The 18,612-nt window shown below is 35.0% G+C and overlaps 1 long non-coding RNA gene and 1 other non-coding gene across 2 annotated transcripts in view; one reads left to right on the top strand and one right to left on the bottom strand.

The window, feature by feature from the left end:
- LOC105422682 (uncharacterized) overlaps positions 1–18,612 on the bottom strand; it is a 64,398-nt gene that overhangs the window by 10,634 nt on the left and 35,152 nt on the right. The window lies entirely within an intron of this gene.
- Positions 15,511–15,658, top strand: LOC112552279 (U12 minor spliceosomal RNA). Its single transcript, XR_003096535.1, has one exon. It is a non-coding gene; the product is annotated as a U12 minor spliceosomal RNA (small nuclear RNA).

The following is an 18,612-nucleotide window of genomic DNA, read 5'->3' as shown; positions in this document are numbered from 1 at the left end:
TGGAATTGAATATTTTATATATATATATATATATATATATATATATTTTATATATATATATTTATAATATATATAAATATATATATTTATATATATATAAAATATATATAATTATATATATATATATAAAATATTATATATATATATATAAATATGTATGTATTTAATATATTATATAAGATGTTTATATAAAATATATAAACATTTTTGTAAAAATCTACTTTGCTCACCTAAATCTTTGATACTGAAGCATGATTGTTTTTGATAATAGCCATAATGGATTTTGGCATTTAACTCTCACTGAGCGATTAAAGCAATTGTATTAACTCATGATAGACGCATGATTACGATACAATAGACTTACAGCGCTGAAGCAAAACGTTATTTCAACATGCGTTAAATGCTTGACATTTTCCATCATTATATTAGTTTGCATCAGTGTTGCCACAACAATAGTCTCATTAAAGCATTTAAGGGACAAGTCTAAACTGGTTGTCGTGCATTATACTTGCAATAAGTTGCGGAAGATTAATTCTAATTACTTAATTTGCAATACTTAATTATACCAACTAACAAGAGAAGGATATAATCTTATTTATAGCGAAACAATTATTTTACAATTTATAAAATATAAAACTATAATATAATTATATAACAATTTTATTAAATAACAAATTAATCAGAAAGATTATTCATTTCTCTCACATATAATTTAAAAAGAAGTATTTTTTATTAATTTTCTAAACATTTAAAGAAAATCAATTTATTAAATTAATAGAATTGCATTAAATAAGTCGCACTGAATGCAAATGTTGATCGGATGAGAATCACAAACTATTAATTCAAATTCTCTATAGAAATGTCACCAACCGGCGAGCGTTCACATCGAGTCAAAGGCACGACAGGCAATATTTTTCCCTAATCGCCCGACCGTTTTACGTAATATCATTGTGAGTGGATAAGAACTGTCTGTCTGTCTATCTGCCTGTCTGACCCCGATGGCTGTATTCGCTGCCATTTTCTTTATTACGTCGAATTTCCTGTTCGACACGTAATGTCGTCTGAATCGACCCGTTTGATCGAGCTGTCGACCGAACGCGTTTTCCGAAGTCGTTGTCCTTGGTTCAGAACTCGAATCTAGGGGAAAAGATTGACGCACGATTCGCACGTTACGCAATTATGAAAAAACTATGCATTATCCGCCATTAAAAATAATTGGAACGGAAACGCGCGCGTGATAGGCATTACCGTAAATTATTTCTTTCCGCGGGAGATCAAAATGCATTATTAAGTTGATATAATTACTGCATAAAACATGAATTAATTTTGCATTGGTAATTAATTTGTCACTATTCTGTATTTTGAGAATTTAAAAATGAATGTTTTGAGAATTTAAAAGATCAACAGATAGCATATATGAATCTAATATAGAAGCACATTATCACGATATCATGCGTAAATATCTGAACTATAACGTAATTGAATTTTGCAATACTTCCGATATTGCGAATCGTGAAATTCGCCTCCTTCGTTAGGATTTTATTAACCAGACGAACGAGCGCTATCCGCGGCAAACAAATTCGCCGCAGGATTGATTTTCCGGAATTGTATTATACTTGAAATTCTGCCAAAAATGCACGCTCGATATTTCCCATATTCAAGCTTTTTCTAGCATATAAGCGAGCGTATCCTGTAACCAGAAATGTTTTGCAAATATAATAGCGTATTTATACATGTCTAAAATGAACATTCATAAAACGGCCAATTTATATGCGCATACGATCGGATAGTGTTACGCGATAATAAATTCAGGATAAAAAACTCTTCCTAGTTGTCACCAAATAGAATTAGCGAGTTATTACGAAATTCATACCGTAACGATCTTGTTTCTTTGCTTACTTTATATAATCCAATTTCTCTTCGTGAGATAACATTAATCAATTTACCTTTTGAACTTACTTGCGAATTAATAATCCAATTTATACAAAATATCGCATTTAATTCAATCCTATAAAAATATAAATAAAATAAAAGTTTGCAACAAAAATTTCTAACACAGAGATTGTGAAAATAAAAACTGTTAATAGATCTCACTATTTTTTTTCTATTTCTTCTCTTCGCAAGTCTTCCGTGGATTCCATCCAAGCTCGGATATGTCGGAGGCGTGCCAAAAGAAGTTACGTGATAAAACGATTCATTTCCTAATCCGTGCGAGAATCCAAGTGCACGTTTAGAAATTTTCATTTATATATATATACCTCGAGATGGAATTATGTCATCAACGAAGTTAAATTATATCTAATTAGTGCCCGTCGAGCAGTTCGCATGGTGATGATGTATTCAACCGTGTGGTAAAACGATTATCGCCGAAACGTCAGCGGAACGGTCGGATACCGGTCGCGGCAATTAGTCCCTGACAGATAATGTTACCGAAGGCACCCGTCGTTAAATGTGGTAGGTGGTTAGATAGGTGACGACTCCTACGCACCCGTGGGAGTCCGAATGCGCACAGTTCCATATGCTGCAGCCTACCTACGTCCGTGCGTGCGTGCGTGCGTGTAACCGCGGCGTGCATATGAACGAGTCTCTCGATTATTCGGAGGATGAGTAACGTCAACCACTTCGTATGCAAAGCGTATGCGTATCTCGCGCGCACGCTAAAGGAACGTCTAGGCGCCGCGTAAACGCACGGCTATGCGTTCGGCTAGACTCCCGGAGACACAGTCATTTATCGTCTACGATACTGTATTTATTAGAAAGCGGCATAAGTACAAACGGCGCTCGGCTGCGGCGATGTAATCGATAGTCGGGCTCGCCTACGTAAACGAATTAGCGGTTCACGAATTCTACCGATTAAACGTTGAAATTTAAATAGATTTCCGAATTCGCGTGGGGGACTCGGAAACGTAAATACGGTATGAATATCGAAATATTGAAAATTGATTGTATAAAACGGTAATAATATATGCAAGGCGGTATGTAGTGAGGTATCTAATAAATAACAATCACACATATGTTTGGCGATCGTATTGGCCAAAGCAGTCATATTGGCCAAATATAAATGTTTATAATTTTATGTCACTATAACGAAGTTGTTTAAAAGTGAAGTTTAAACAAATTGTATACATTTACTTCACAAGTAAAATAACTCATATTTACAAACAAGAAAACAGTTCCAACAGTAATGAATTTTTGAAGACATTCCGAGAATTAAAGAAGTGTACGAACAATGTTGCAGAGTTAATTGCACACTTTACATATAAATCAGGCACATCTAATTTAACATAATTTAATTTCTATCTTATCTCTTTAATTTTTCTCTTGCTTTATTGTTTAGCATAAAAACAAGATTACCCTTTAGAGAAAATATTTGAAATTTTTAACAAACACAACAAATTTTTAACATACATAAAAAAAATTAAGAAAAATATTTTGTTAATTTTATTACAAATTTTATTATATTACCTTACTTTTATACCTTCGTTCAAATATATAGTCCAATTTTTATCAAATAAAAAATTTAAAATTTAAAATTTTAAATCTATAAAAAAATTATATTTACCAGTTTGCATCAATATCACTGTAAAACCTATAGCAGAACAAGTCAACAAGTTTTTTTGCATTATTTATTATTTATTGTTATTAATATTTTATATCGCGTTAAAGCTACGTAACGTAAACAACATGATCACAAAAATGATTGCGAAGGATTGTGACTGCCCACAAGTATTATTTCATCTCCCATGAAATTCTAACGGCATGAAAAACTTTAAAAGTAGTCTTCGTGCCGCGGTCTTCACAAGAAATAATAAAAGTCGCTGATCGCGTCGCAAAGGAGACCACCTTGTCAGCTACCAGGAACGATATCGAGCCCGGATGAAAAGGACCGACCAATTTATGGCGGACCCCCGTGGAAACGAAGATAATCCAGCGGATGACAACTCTCTACGCGAGTCTGACGGCGGTCGGTGTCGACTTACGAAACCACCGTTGCGTATTACCTCTGCGGTCACGCAGCGCTCTCGGATCCTTTCCAAATCCCAGGGAATTTGTCGCGAATTATCCGAATTATTCGTCCGACAAAGATATTTCACAATAACATTATCGCATCTTTTTTTTACAATTTTTAAGAAAATCTATCAGTAAAATATTATCCATTTATTATTTGATTTTAATATTATTTATGCAGATCGCAGTATCATATAGGAATTAAATTGTCTATTTTTATACACAAATATTTTGGAAATTATACATAATATAAAACACTGTTTTATAATAGAAACATTTTCGCGTTTTAAATATTTTCAGAAGAGAAGAACGAAATATTTATAACACCTGTATTCTCCTCGGCTTAAAGCTAGGTCTCCAACATGTTCCGAGACCCGAGCGCTATATTTTTCCACGTCGGTCGGTCAATATATTTTCCGTAATCGCTGGCCAGTGCAACGCACAGTCCGTTCACACCAGCGAGATTAGAATTCCGACGTTCGTTGGCGGAAACGGTGCGGTTCCCGAGAGCTGTTAAACTCAACATCGATCTCATAAAGGAGAAATGGCTCCGAAAGCGGTGTTATCGTGAAAAAGGAACAACGAGAGGAATTTTGAAGTGTGTCCCGATCAGCGATGCTACGTCACAAAACGATTCGCAGCACACGTTTTATACACACCTCTCGGCTTTACAACCAACGATAATATCTTGCAAATGTTGGCGATGGTGCGTTTATCAGTGCTATGCGCATATACGATATTCCAATATTACAGTGAACAACCTGGTGAATGGCGTTGTGGCGCTTTAATCCCGTTTTATAGTATATTTAATGCTAGATATACATGCCTGCCTTATCTTAAGCCGTTAATTGATCTGATATATCTTTAATAAGATGGGCAGGTTAAATAATCATATTTGATATAAGAAAAATTTTGTTCACTGTGTGTATCTAAATTTCTCATTCAACAATATGTCCTCTTAAAAAGATTATCTTAATACTAATTCGCGTTTTACGATTATTTAATTTATGATAAATAAGTTAAATTAAAAAAACTTTCACATAATTAATGTTTTCTATTCCGCTAATGTATTATTGATTAAAATCCAAGGTAATAACAAAGTATATATTTAAATGCTAGAAGCGTATTTAAATGTTACCGAAAAAATATGAAAGTAAGCTAGAGTAAATTATTCTACGTAAAAACAAAGGACAAAAATGATTTATTTGACAGTGCCAGAAGGCATGAATAAAACTTCAATTTTTAGATTGATCAAGTGATAATCTCGATTATCTTATTCATTTTCTATGGGAATTAAGGAGAACATGACTAAACTTGTGTACAAATGATTCGCATTTGTCCGTGCTTAGCGAGATATATCCGGGGCACATAATAGCGAGCATAAATTCGTCATTCTTGTCACACCGCGAAACGACGATCCGCATAGCCACAGTAGTCGCACGGTAGTCCGTTAATCTTTCGTAAGAGTTAATTACCGGGAGATTCTCCAATTTCTCTCTCGTCGAGTGGGAGAGCTGCCTAAATCTCGGGTGTAAGAGTAGACGCCTAATTGGTAATTAGCAAAGAAGGGTGTACCGTGCCAGGGAAGCCGGGTAGTTTATGGCCGCTCTCGCCTAATGTTTCTCGATTAGGCAAAGTCTAAATTTCTTAATCGCGAAATACGCCTCCGTTTTGTCAAAACGTGAAAGCACTCTTGCTTCTTGTCCATATTCCATAATATACATAAACCTTGAATTAATTTCAGGCTTGTGTTAGTTTAAGTATTCATTCTTATATTTGTTATTCTTCCATGATGTATGCGCTTTAAATTATAATATATATATATATATTCCTATATAAAAATATTATTTTTATTATTATTAGAACTCATATTTCTATTTCTCTAAAATTGTACAGAAAGTTTGTATAGAACATTAAAATAATAAAATAACAATTATATAATAAGCATTTTATAAAGCAGAGCTAGGGAAGGAATTTGGTGCAATCTCTGTTGTAAAAATATTGCGGTGGCGTCGAAAAGAAAGTGAATATTACGAAATCTTTCCTTCTCTCTCCAGTTTCCTTCTGACACAAGAAAAAAGCTTTTCAAAGAAATCCCCGCTCGTCTTGCCCGACAATAGCACTGGTCACCGGCCGACCTCCGCCAACACTCGCTATTTCTATCTCACGAGGCTTTTGTTCAGAGGTAAAATGAATGATAATAACTACGCCTGGCCGAGACGGGCAAAAAATGCTTTCACTCCGCGAACTGGGCTTTTGGTATATAAAATTACGGATTTTCCTCAAAGCCTCTTAACTCAACTGTCCGCCCCTTACCAGCGCATCGCCGCGATATATTTTTTTTTTTCCTTTTCCCGTTCATTTAAGTAAGTTCACGAGGAGACGCATTGTGTCGGGACGGAAGGTTCGTTCCACGATATATCTCGACCTCTCAACGCACGCAATATCGCGTCACACACATTAAGACATATCGTTAATATTCATATCCCACGGCATGCGTGCCAGTTAATCGCGTTCTTGCGTAACTTCATTAACGCGTTCCACACTTTCTTCGCATTTACATCTTTTCCCGCTGTCAAGGGTGGGGGGAGGGGGGAAGGAAAGAAGAACAGGGAAATCGCGTAGGAACGCCCGCAGGAAACGAACGTCGGGATCACGTGTAATGTAACGTGAGATAAAGGCTCGTACTCTCTCGATTCTCATCGGCAAACACGACTACGACAGCTTCGATAATACCGACGCTCGATCTTGCCAAGTTCATTAACACGTAACACGTGACAGGGCAGAGCGAGTCACTTCGCAACGACGCACCCGACGTAGCCGACACACACACACACACACACACACACACACACACACACACACACACACACACACACCACCCCCCCACACACACACACACACACACACACACACACACACACACACTACACACAGCGTTGTCTAGATCCCGCGATATCTCACTCATCGATCTCGTGAGAGTGGAAAGCGTTTAACGAACCCGCTTAAGTAACAAAAACGGCGAGAACAACCGTGGTAGCCTGTGCTCGTCGAAAGACTCCCTTTTTGCGAGTAACAGTCACTCTCTCTAGTATCCACGCTCGCTCCTCGAAGCGCCGTAATCGTAAATCGTAAGACCTTCAAGGCCGTTGTAATTGAAAACTCTTACAATGCCGAGGAGAGGCTTCCTGGAAGGATCGGCGACGTACGAACTTCAAGCGAACGTCGCCGAGCATTGTTAATGTAATAGCCGGGAAGAGTCAAAGTGACTCGACCCGGTAATGGGGAGAGGGAGATCCTCCTGCTTTTCTTTGTGCCGCATTCAGTGAAATTTATATTCAAGAAAATTTTCAAAAGTTATGAAACTCGCCACGAATGAACCAAAGAAAATATTTAGAAAAGGAAGAGAATATTAGGAAAAGGAAAGCTGATCAGAACCAAGTCCTCCCATTAAATTTCATTAAAAAAAAAAAAAAGAATTAATTCTTCCTAGATAAATTATGAAATTCATTAAAATAACATTTGACAGTTTGAAGAAATTATATATGAAAATATAAAAAATATAGAAAAATATAGAAAATATAATAAGAAAGAAAATTTTAGAAAATGAAAAGTTTATTGATCCGAGAGTTCGTACATTAGATTTCATAAAAAAAAAAAATTAATTCTAGATAAATCACAAAATTTATCATTAAAATAATGTTTAGCGATTTTAAGCAATTATATGTGAAATACTGAAAAAAATCCTCTCTTATTCGTTCCTTGTAGAAAGAAATAAAGAAAACGACTGAATAGTCGGAAATAATTTGCTTTCATAATAATTCTCGCGGACGATAACGCGATCACGGGAAGTATTTCTTAAGCGGAAGAAACGATATGACTGGGCCACGCGAAGGGAGAAGGTGGACGCGCTTTCTACGACGCGGATTTGCATGGGGAATTACGAACTCCTCTTGCGTTTCCTTCGGTGTGTCGTGCCGCGCCGGTAGTTCGGCAGATTGAATTTTCGTATCGAATAAAATTTATATCGCCAAGACCGTCGTCTCTCTCACTCTGAAAATATACACTACGGCTTAATATTATGCATACAGGCCGCGTCTGTGTAAACGCCATCATAAAATCTGAATACTTCCCTTTTATTTTCATGAACGTTTTTGATCGGAGGGTATATATTCCATCAATGAAATATTAAAAACATTTAGAAAAAGATACAAGATAAATAGTTTCAAAAAGTTTCGTTTTTAACAAAGTGTAATTACAATTCACTCGAGTTTTTGCGTTGGAATATAAAACAAGATGAAGGATCGATCGCATAAAATCGCGCAGTGGCACCCAGTGGATTTTCCGACCCAGGACTCGATAATAACGCGACTACAATTGCTTCAAGTTGTAGTCCACGTTTTTCGTGCACAGCGTTGCGCCGAATGAAAAAACGACGGGAATAAATTAGCATGTAAAACTGATCGCAATTTCTCTCACTCTCCAGCACTTCCCCATTCAGCCGCGTAATATTCATCCTCAGACTCCGCGGCTAACCACACACGTTCAGCCCTTCATCCTAAGCATAATCCCACTCCATTGTTCGTGAAACTGCGTACCGCCGCATCGTACCCGATTATTCCAAGTCGATTTTCGTCTATCGAACGAACGCGTATCGCGACCATATCGATTCAAACGATCCCCGAGTCCGGCGAGCACGGCGGTTCTCCATCTCGTGTTGGACGCTTTGTTACCGGATTAGAAAATCGGAAGGGAAGGCAATGCGCTTTATGTTAATCGGAAACGATTTACGAAATACAGAGAGAGAGAGAGCGAGCGAGCGAGCGAGAGAGAGAGAGAGAGAGAGAGAGAGAGAGAGAGAGAGAGAGAGAGAATGGAAATGGGAAATCAAAGGTATGGAAAGGAGGGAGAGAGAGAGAGAGAGAGGGGGGGAAAGAGAGAGAGAGAGAGCAATCGAGATAGAGAATCGTTGCTATGCGGGCTGGAATATCGAGTGGTTCTAACGTAATTGCGACGGGTAAAGGTCCCGGGAGATAGGATGTGTGCCCCGTATGGGATAGACGCGATGCGTTTGACGGGAACGTAATTAACACTCCGAGAAACCTTATCGGCGGCTTTCGCAGCGTTACGTTTAAAAGCAATAATGCCCGCAATCGGAAATATTTGCTATCGTAAAATATCATTCTGAAAAAGAGTACTCGTTTCTTTATGAAATTGTGCATTTTTAAAAATACATACATAAATAAGAATTTTTTTCAAAATATAAATAATATTTGTAAATAAATAAATAACGTATATTAAGAAACGCCTATAACTATTTCATTTTTGTTAATATATCAAAATATATTGGTACATTAACCTATTTAGGAAGATTTTCGTAACGCTAAATATAAAAAAGTTTTTCTATATAATTTTAATTTATTGTGATTATAAAATATTATTATCCAGCGTATCTATCTTGAAAATGAATAAATAAATTAATAAAGGATATATCATTTAAAATTACAAACTCGAGACGTGCGAGAACTATTGAAATTTATGTCATCTTTTTTCCGTGATTGTTTTCCCAGGATATTATGGGAAATCTATCGATATGTCCAAGTAGAAGGATAATAATTATTCCGGAAAGTTTAGCCTTATCTATTGTCTTAAGGTCCCCCATCGCTCTTCGGCGAAACTTTGGCGGCCATTATCCCGGCAGAATGTAAATCCGATACAAACTACGGTGCAGTTTCCACCTGCTTAATTCAAACTCAAGAAATCCTTCAAACTATAGAGCGAGATGCGCGACGATGGAAACGGTAGTAAGTTAAGAAGTTTGACAAGCAGGTGGCTCCTGTCAAAGTTTTTTAGGAAAATTAAGAATTGGACAAAGATCGAAAATCTAATAGTGAATGAAGAAAATAGAAATTTTCAAATTTATATCTCATTTATGTTTCTCAGCCATGTGAATTTTTACTGCCACAATTTCAAAGCATCTTTTACAATAATTCTTCTGTTATCTGAGCAAAATTCTTTGAAAATAATCAGTTATAAATATGCAAAAGAATAACTTGTATACTAAGTTTGCTTACTTATAAAATTTTATAAACGATCAAATAATATTTGCACTCGTCCAAGAGACATTCTCTTATTATTACGTAAATCTTCATTTTATACAAAAATTTTTAACACGAAGATTGTTAAATTTTGCATTTTTCAAACGTTTATTAACATCAAATTAGCAGCATGTCGTTAAAGAAATCATTCTTGTCTGTATAAATATCTCAATAAAACAATATTATATTTATCAATTCCTCTTTCCTATAGTTATATAAATTAAGAAATATTTACTTTGATAAATAGTCATTAAATTTACAGTTCGTTATTCGTATATATTTATTAATTTCACGGATTGATTGCTGATTGTTAGAAAGCAATATACCGCATTTTAATGAAGAATGAGAACACATGCAACGGCTGCAAACATGCACCGCTGCCGATTTGAGTTTGATTGCAAATAATACAATAGCGGGCGATGACTTTACACGGCAACGCGCGCCAACAAAAACAAAATACCAAAACTACCAAAAACCAGTTGTGTAATGTTATGTTTTGCTCAAAAATCACAAAATATTTAATGTATTAGTAAAAATACACTAAATATTCCATTATTTACATTTCAATCTAATTTTGATAAAAGTGCTATGGCATATTTATCCATTTCGTTTTTACGGATTTATTAGTATCTAATAATAATAATAATTAGTTCCACTCCGTTGAAAAAGTGTTTTAGAATGTTTAGAATTATTTTTTTAATCCTAACTGACGAAAGAGTTTGTATAACTGGTGCATAAATATATATATTATTATTTTAGTATATTTTACCATTACTTTATTATTAATTATTTATTTCCTCCAATGACAATTCGAATGAGATATTATTGTATTTCATTAAATTATTAAATTATTAAATTATTATTAAATTTATTATTTAGAGAATCGAAAATTTATACTCTCTCTTAAGACAAATTTCATCAGAATTTCTTAATGGATTCTCAAGATTTTTCTATTAAGATGTATTATGTCTCAAAAATTGAGTTTAGCCGAGTTCTTCAGCTGAAAGACGAATATAAACACGAATCTTAATTATACAATAGACGTACAGTTACTTCACGAAGCGTTTTCGCACGAGCGATCGCTCAATCGTTCAAATAATCGTTTAAATAATTAGACGAACATCCATCCATCGGGCAAAACCGGGCAGAATGAACCAATTTCCATTTAACGCAAAACGTTCGTGCGTTTCTACCGAGATTACGTTCGCACATTGCCGAGGGTTAATGGGAGATTACGGGAGACCGTTCGGTTAATGGAAAGCACCCTATGTCCTACGTACTACACACTTAACGTTCTCGGACAATCGATGAATGTTTCAGCGATAGTCCCTCGATTGAACATTTCTTTAGTGTTGTAAAAAACGAAGAAAATCGGCGGATTAATGCCGCGGTCGTCGTAATGACGAAAAAAGAAAGTTCCAGTATATAGCACCTGGATTTAAGGCTCATTTCAATTTGTAAAGCGCGACGTTCCAAGCGAGCAAGTTTTCCGAAAAGAGTGTAAGGGAAAGGGTGTAACAATCTCGGCGCGAGAAGTAAGAAGTATTACGTCGCTGAAAGTTTGCGAATGACGAAATCTACCGTTTGGAAATCTACGCGTTTCTGTGAGAAGTAGAACGAAATGGAATTTAGATGAATAGGACCATTCAGTCGGAATTTATTCGACGAAAGTGTCTTCCGTAATCGAAAGTACGTACGCTTTCGATATCAACGGGAAGAGAAAGCCTCGAAAAACAAAAACGGAAAAGAAAGGGAAGAGTATAAGAAATCTACATGAGAATCAGCGGGCAACTTGAAGGTACAGCTCGATAGAGTGTTCCCTCCTGTATTTTCTGTAGATGCGTCCGCGGATGCTGGCAATCGATATCCGTCCGTCCGTCCCCCCCCTCCCCTCCCTGGACCAAATCAATCCTCTTGAGAGTTACAACGCGCTCGCTCATACGCCCGTTTCGTTTTCAGACTCGTGTCACCCCACACGTCCACATATATGCCCCATTCTACACCCATGGGGTCCCCATTCTGCACCCACGCGTTACCCAGGATACGTCTACTAACTACCCTCTTTTTTCATACGCGAAAAGCTACGGACCAGTTTCGGTGCACGTGACGTCGCCCCTGTCAGCCCCCTGAGTCATCATCTCGCAATAACGAGCGATAACGCAATCGCGGTTGATCCCGTATTGTTGAATTTTATTCAACACGTTCGTCGTAATCGAAAAGAAATAGCCGCAAAACAGAAAATGATTCCTTCCCTTATTCGATTTATTAGATTAATATGAAATTATTTTTCAATTATATCATCTATTTCTATACATCATAACTTTAATTTTAACGTTTTGCATATATTACACACATAACAATGTGTTACAATATTTATATAAACAATACAACAATGTGTCAATATGTATCGTTGCTATATTTAATAAAAATTAAAAAAAAAGATAATAAAATAAAAATAAGTCATTGACAATATACAAAGAAATAAAAAAAAATTAAAGAGGAAACATAAAACATAAATTAAAAATAATCTATGCTGTTGAAACTATGTATGTTTAAGTTTTTACATTTTTTTTTCTATAAAATTCAATTTTCATATCATGATTATTCTATCAAGCTACAAAAGTAAATTAAAACTGTGTAAACTGTGTAAAAATCTCGATTTATGTAAATCAAAATAATAAATTCGTACAAAACATCATTCTACATCATTCTATTATTAAATCATTTAAAACGACAAAACGTACGTGTCTCTGCAAATTAGTCGTTCCTCTCGCGTTTCCAATGTTTTTGTTAATTCGTAAACGAGACTCGTAACGAGAGAGATCGTTGGTATGCCGAGTCTTCCTTCACATAGCGACAATATCAACGAGGAGAGGGGCGCGCTGAAGGAGCGGAAGGGACGTTTTAATTTTGCACGCGACGACAAATTGCGCCCCTCGTTATTTAGGGTGGCTGCGCGTTTCTCTCCAACATCTGTGCATTAGACGACGACGAAGTCGGCTTGCATATACGTAAGCTCGATAGAAGCACTTCTCGTCGCGTCACGTCTCTTCCCATTGCTTTAACACATCAGCATTAGCTCGGTTAACTGCAACTAAGTTTGCACATGAATCGCGCGAGAAATTTTCTGTCAGAAATAATTCGTCTCTCTATTGTTACTGTGTCTGTCTATAAACGAGAAAAGCAAATATCGATCATAACTTTCAAATAAATAATATTGTTTTTCTATTTTAATACAATTCTAGATGGACGATTAACGATTTCAGTATGATACACAATTAAAAACGACGAGTGTACATTATTTTTTTCAAATAATAATATTTATTTTGTTGTTTTACGTATGTAATTGAGTGGAGAAGTGCAATAAACTGAATTCAAATTAAATAAAATTAAAGAGTAAAAGTTGTTAAACGTAAAAGAAAATAATACAGGTTTATACAAATTTTTGTTATTAATTAAAAGTATAATAAAAAAATATAAATTATAAATATTACATACAACAAAAGATCAATAATAAATAATAAATAAAATTTTATAAAATAAAGAAATCAATGTAAGATAAATTCAGCAGACGTAATCATTCTTTCTTAATTAGACAATAGATTTCTCCATGAAACATTTTAAAATTTGATTCCGTCTCAAAATTAAGATGTACTATAAAAGAAATGTTTGTTACATATTTGTTACAAATATCTGAATAATTTAATAATATATCGATAATATTATTAACTGATAATATTATTAAATAATACATTCGTCGGTGCACGTATCCCGCAATTTTCACTCTCGCTGAATGTGAAGACATGTGATATTAGTAAGATGCAACGATGATCGCTCGCAAACGCAGAAACTGCATTCCAAACAATGTGTACCGATGCACGTAACGCAATGCGCGACAAGGATGCTATAATCGAAGGTGAATACCATGTGGAGATGAAGAAGGAGCAGGAGGGGGAGGAGCAGGAGGAGCGAAAAGCATATGCATGATACGCGGGTAGAAGGGGGAGAGAGAGAGAGAGAGAGAGAGAGAGAGAGAGAGAGAGAGAGAGAGAGAGAGAGAGAGAGAGAGAGAGAGAGAGAGAGAGAGAGAGAGAGAGAGAGAGAGAGCAGGAACGTGATGTTGGTTGCGAGAGAATGCAAACGTGTTTGGGACAATGTCGCAAGGGCGCATACAATGTCGAAGGCGGAGTTACCGAGGACAGGAGGACTATTCGGACGACGAACCTACGCGTGTATCTTGGGACATTGTCGAAAGGGAGGTAATTAGTAACACTATGTGTGAGAAGCAGAAGGAGGTGTGCCATTTCTCACGAATACGACGCGTTAAACGCGAACAAGATAAGTTAAGATGTAATTTCCGCTGTAATAATTGAAGTTTAAAGTGAAATTTAATAATGCTAAATAATGCCGATAACAATTAAGATCTGAAAATGATTTTTCAAAACTCACTTCATTTAAATTAATTTTTTATTTTAAATATAAGATTATAATAGTGTGTGTTATCATAAAATAATACGTAATTCGTAATATGATACGATTTGAAAAGGAAATTTTAATAATGAGATATATTTGTTTAAATTCTTAAGATTCGACTTGTGGATGTGGAAGTTTTTTATATATTAAAATTTGCAATATTTTTTTGAAACAAATGTTACGTTACAAACATAATGCCAATGAATGATAGGATGAACACCAAGAAAGAGGGAAATTTAAGACGTCTTTGAGCGTTTCATTATCGCCGCTTCGATAAGCATGCTTTATTGTACCGCTCCATTCAACGAACGGTTAAATCAATTCGTTACCGGAGCAAATTGATAAGGATATAAGCCGCGGCAAAGTTACTCGCTGGAATATTCAAACGGAACTTGTTCGACCAGCCGCACAGTTTTAATAAGCGTCGCGCATAATGAGCCTAATATCATTACAGGGCATTCATTACGGGCATAATGAAAGCATTAGAGTACGCTTAGCAACTTCGACGTTTCGTAGCCAGATGCATCACTGACGCGAAGTTTCCTTTGAGTATTTCCTTTTTTTCTCTAAGAAAAGAACGACTCTATTGTTGATCCTAATCAATTTAATAATGAAATAAAATATTAACACAGCGAATAAATACTAATAGCAGAAAAAAAGAACAATTTTAATTAAAGTCTAAGAGAGTAAGAGAAATATAATGGTGAAATATTATATTTATTATGTTATTACATTATATTATTATAATTAATTTTTCTTTCGCAGATTATACCAAACGATTCTCCTAAGACACAAAATACTTATAAGAATTTGGCGAGCTTAGCGTTATAGTACCTGTTATGTTCAATAGATGGCAAACCAGTCAAATACTATCTCGCGAGGACAAATTCATTCGAGGTGTATAAATACGCGAGTGAAAGATCAGAAATTCGTGCCTTAAACTAATGAGTAAGGAAAATATACAGCTTTGGTAACGCTTAGCTATGCTGAATTAAGCGAACCAATTTTTGAAGAGGTACAGGTCGTCCCAGGGCTGTGTGAACTACTTTTTCACGCGGCTAGGTGAAGCGATCTACCCCTCGCTTTTTAGAAAGTATATTCAAGTAAAAATGATAATAATAAAAATTAAAAATTACTCAGGAGTTCAACAAATAAAATCAGTAATTATAATATGCTAATCATGATTTCGACATCAGGATAATCATTCCTGTCCGTGAACAATTAGTCTATACGTGAACGGTCTTCAACAATAATTATTTCCAAGTCATAACTATTATTCTATCAAATAGTTATGACTTTATATTTCTTATATACACATATATAAAATTTATACATGTACCTCCAGTGTTAGCATTTTACTATAATTCTTGTAATATGATATATTATATTTAATTAATTACAATATTTTTGAGTACTGTAATTAAATTATTCTGTTATATTTTTATAATCAGTTAACACACAACAGAGCAAAATCTTAATAATGTATATGCAAAACAAAAATTTGTATATATACACACATATATATATATATATATATATATATATATATATAAAATAAATATTGAAATATTTAATAAAAATTTTATTTTTTCTCTTCGCACGCGCGCGCGTATATGTGTGTGTGTGTCTATGTAACAGTAAATGTTAATATGATCATGATTTTTAAAATATTCATAACTAATTTCTGATAAGAGTTTGAACAAAAGATTCTTAACATATATTAGTCATTCACTGATTGACATAAACACATACATTAATTATTCAATAATTTATCAATTTAAGAAGCTTTCTCAATTTGCAAAGACCACCTTTCTCTATCAGCATATCTACATCTATTTTTGTCGCGTGACATAGGTCTTTCGTAATACTCAGAACGATAATTTCCGTGCTTCGAATTCCATGTGTATATCCTCGTCGTGATTCAGACACCATTCACGACCGGACGCGTCCCGCTAGTGTTAACAAAACATCCTCGCAAATATAGTTTTCTACTTCATAGAATTCCGCAAAGAAAAAGCGTTGGCGTGTTAATTTCCTCGAATTCCTGAATTTTGAATAATAAACAAGAGCAAAATACAAAAAAATATTACACTTACACAAAAATTCCTTCAGCAAGTAAAATACATGACAAAAATAAATAGGATTTTTTTTTTTTAATAATGCGTGCTATATGTAAAATAGTGTGAAATTTACCAATAATGATATAAAATATTGCAAATGTAGATATCTTTTAAATAATAATTACGATTAATAATAATTAAAAAAAAAAAAACTTGTAATATTATTTCATAAAACAACCGGCATAAAATTATCTCATAAGAGAATACGAGAATGTGATAGTACATAAATAAAAATATCCGTCTTTTCAAACTCTCGGATGCAAAACGACGACCAGTCTGGTTTGAAAATATCGATATTATATTGTCTATCTATAACGCACGTATATACATATATATGTACACATCCACCCCACATACATTTGGGACTCGCGCTTTTATCTCGACGACGTGTTCAGTACTCCGCCCAGCATTTCCCAAGCAAAGAACGTATTACACACGCAAAAGCTTTATAACGTAAGCTCCATTACGCACGCCTGCGTGCACGCGTATACGTACGTGCGCTCCTTGAAAATCCGCTCGTGAAGAGGCCAGACGTGAATCTCTCATCGAGAGACTTCGCTCTCACTTGAACAGCAGCCGGAATGCCGGGCTGCGCATTCCGAGCGCTCCTTTCTATTTTCCCCGCCGTGCGTTCAATTTTCTCTCCGCTTTTCATATTTCTGCATTGACGCAAAGAGAGGGACTGCGTGTGGACACAACGCGTTAATATCGTATTTATCGTTAACCCCATCACCGTTACAGCTGCGTCGAAACGAGCAGATTGTTGCGACTGATATAATGGCGAATCCCATCCGGCAGACTCGATATTTCTGTGTGATGTCGGATTTGCGACTACAATCCCGATCATATCGCATGAAAAAACTTTTGGACCCGCCAATTTGCGAATATCCATTGAAATCCGTGATTGCGATGCGTGGTTGTGTATATGCGTGTGACGTTTGATTTGTTCTTTACACATTCTTCCACCATCGCGCGGACTATTCATAACTTCATTGTGCCAGACTATTCCTGGTCAAGGACGGAAACGGCGTGTATAATTACGCAGGTTTGTTAAAAAAAAAAATTCTCATAGAAACTTTATCTTCTTCATCAACGTAAATTGCTTATTTTTACTTTATTAAGCATCTGATATACAAAGAATAAACTACGTAGAATATTTATAGAATATTAAAAAAGTTCTGGATCTAATATTAAAGATTCATAATATAAAAGTTCATAACATAACAATGAAACGTCACAAAGTGTTAAATTCCGATTTTTTTGTAATGAAACTTTGTATACATATAAATAGATGAATTTAGAAAATATCAATTGCTGCTACAGACTAGTCAAGATATAAAAAATAATTAGTCCAAAGAAAGATGAAAAATATTTTTAAAATAATTTCCAGAAATTTTCAAATTTTTTTTTAAATTATTTTAAAAGAATTTTTTAATTTTTATATATTCATGTAATCTGTAATATGTATGCATGTAAATTTCATCAAAAATCAGAATTTGACACTTCGCGAGATTTCCTTGTAAGTAATTAATTTAAACTTTAGCCGTTCACATACTAAAATAAAGATACAAGTATGGACATATAGTTTTTTAAAATAATTCATTATCATCAAAATCATTATTGTAAAGTAATTCACAAAAGTCTGCGAAAACTCGAAAAGCAACACGTTCAATCGTTACTAAAAGTAACGCAAATATTCAAACATACACACGTCTGCGGGATTTAATTCTTATCGATCGGTGGAGGAATACCACCCTTTCGTACCATACCGATGCGATCGATATCGCGAATATCCCGTGCCTACGATTTACGAGAGTCTATTTCGGTCGGCGTGCCATGCGATCGATAATGGACATGATCCACATGTACGATCTCGATCTTCTCGCAGGCACAATGAGGCTGGTAACCGCATG

The sequence above is a fragment of the Pogonomyrmex barbatus genome, unplaced genomic scaffold, assembly GCF_055798465.1.
Source record: "Pogonomyrmex barbatus isolate J1 unplaced genomic scaffold, ASM5579846v1 scaffold8, whole genome shotgun sequence".
Lineage (NCBI taxonomy): Eukaryota > Metazoa > Arthropoda > Insecta > Hymenoptera > Formicidae > Pogonomyrmex > Pogonomyrmex barbatus.
This window is presented reverse-complemented; position numbering and strand designations above follow the sequence as displayed.